Genomic DNA, 2569 nt, shown 5'->3' on the forward strand with positions numbered 1-2569 from the left:
TCGTTAATTCCAGATATGATTTTAATTAATACTCATCTCTTTATTTAATGTCATATCATGATTTTGATCTTATTTCATAGTCTGAATGTAGTCTTGATTCTCATCAAACTGTGTTCTTCCTTTTAAGTCCCCTAGAAACTGGCTCGATGGTACATAACCACCACCAAAGGAGTGTGTTACCTAAAGCTCCCTCTTGGACAAAGAGTGCTAATGACTACTTGGCCTCCAAATGCAGACCTGGAAAGTTATTGGGATTCACAAAGAGAGAGATACATGCCTCTGCAGAGGTGATTCATGATTCTAGGTTTATCGGTCCCCAAATTTTTACTTTCCTTTGACTGAACTGAATGCCTATCATACTTTTTTGTTGTTGCTTTAAAAAAGAAAAATAATATAAATTCTCTAAGATAAGGGATTATTACTATTATTGCATACTAAATGATGCCCAAGAGTCCTTGCATTCCTCTCAACTACTAAATAGCTCCAGGACGTTACTTAGTAAAGAGTTACTCTGCTGTCTTTCTAGAGCGGATGTATTGCAGCCTCTTTCTTTGATAGATTCAGATTCATTACATGAGTATACAAAATGATTCAGGTTACCTTTTCTGCAATAAATTTATCATTGAAAGTCAGGAAAAGAAAGTGATAATTATTCAGTATTATTAATCCCATACTCTTAAAATGAGGCAGAATTCTCCCAGTTTGGCATGGGAGAAGTTTTCCATATATTCCATGTAGAAGCAAATTTGAGATGTCAAGTGACTATTGTCCAGCCCTTCTTATGCAAGCCACTTCAAGCAGCTTCTCTTCTCCCCAGTGAACTACTGGAAAGGCATTTCTACCTTTATATCTCCCTGATATAATATATATATCCCCCCCCCCCACAGAAAATCAAAGCTGATGTTAGACAAGAGTCTAACTTTCCTGGAACTATGCTGTGGGATAAAGCAATGGACTGCAAGGTTGGTTTGAACCACAAGGTTGGTAGTTCAAACTCACCAGTCACTCCTTGGAAACCCTATACATGGTCTCTTTTAATCAGAACCGACTCAATGACACTTAACAACAACAACTTTCTCTAGTGGGTGGTTTGAAGGTAGATAAATGCATGTGTGACATCATGGATTTTATTATCCTGTTGACAAAGTTACGTTCAGATTCGGGAGTTCTGTTTCCGGTATACATGTAACAATTTTCCACTGAACTGAACAAACATCCTCTTCTCAGACAGGGTGGCTGCACTCCTTACCTGTGATGCAGCAGGGTAGTTCAGTGCAAGCTAATACCTAGAGGGCGAACAATAAGTTTTTTTTACAGTTTTACCAAAGAAGTCTGCATTTTTTGGACCTGAGGCATTTGCCTGGTCCATTAATAATGCTGGTAACCCAGTTTCTCCCTTCGACAAAGAGTTTTTGATCAACGGAACTTTGTGTTACAACTAGAACAACCAGAGAGTTCTTAAGAGGTGTGAAAATTTAACATATCCGACCACTAGCCAAAAGTTTGGAGGTATAAGTTCACCACAGGCACCTCAGAAGGAAGGCCTGGTGAACTAATTCTGAAATCTAAACCACTGAAAACCCTACGTAGCCCAGTTCTACTACGACATACATGAGGTCACTATGAGTTGAAGTCAACACAATAGCACTGATTTTTTTTGTGTTTGTTTGTTTGTTTTTTTGGAATGACTTAGTCCCTAGACAGTGATTGCATATTTTATGGCCAACAGCATTATTCAGCAGAAGACAAAGTACAGAAGTGTGAGAGCAATCAGAACTGGCTATTATACTGTTCTGGAAACAAGGTAATTGGGAAGTGTATCGAATCTCAGTGAACTCTGGTCTCTGTCTCTTTATTTAAAATTAGAAAAATTTGACCATGGTAATTGTTGTTTTTAAATCAAGTTAGAGAATGATCACAAAGTGCCAAAAAGAACACAGGGTGTGAAATATAATGGCCAGAGGTTTGTTAAAGTAGCTAATTATAAATGAACTGTAATTTGTTTACTCATTCTTACAAATTTCCCCCTAATATTTGTATTTCTTTGACACCAGGCACAGCTTTTCTTGGGGCCTAAATAGGCAAGGATGAAGTTACCACCAATGTTTTTTTTTTGAAAAATATTTTTTTAGAAACCATGAATAAACCCATACTTACATTTAATTAATATTAAACATTTAAATGCATATTTAAATGAATATTGATAAGGCAATCTAACAGCTTTTATATATTATAAATTATCGAATCTAAATGATTAATTTGGAAAGCAAGAACAAAACAAAACAAAAAAATGCCTTTAGGATTATCCAAATAAATTTATAAAACAAAGGCATTTCAACTGCAATGCAAATTTTGGAGGATAAATGTTGACTCACAGTAAGCAGATACTATTTTTTTTGTGAGCTAAATTACTAAAGAAAGGTCTATATTCAAAAACAAACCTTTTGGAAGACAATTTCAAAAGTAATATTCTTTGACCTACACCTATGGAAGCAGTAGCTCAAAAGAGGGAACAAGTCCTTACAGCAAGAATCATTCCCACACCCTCCACACACAGAGTAGACAGGGA

This window comes from Chrysochloris asiatica, unplaced genomic scaffold, assembly GCF_000296735.1.
Source record: "Chrysochloris asiatica unplaced genomic scaffold, ChrAsi1.0 scaffold00036, whole genome shotgun sequence".
Taxonomy (NCBI): domain Eukaryota; kingdom Metazoa; phylum Chordata; class Mammalia; order Afrosoricida; family Chrysochloridae; genus Chrysochloris; species Chrysochloris asiatica.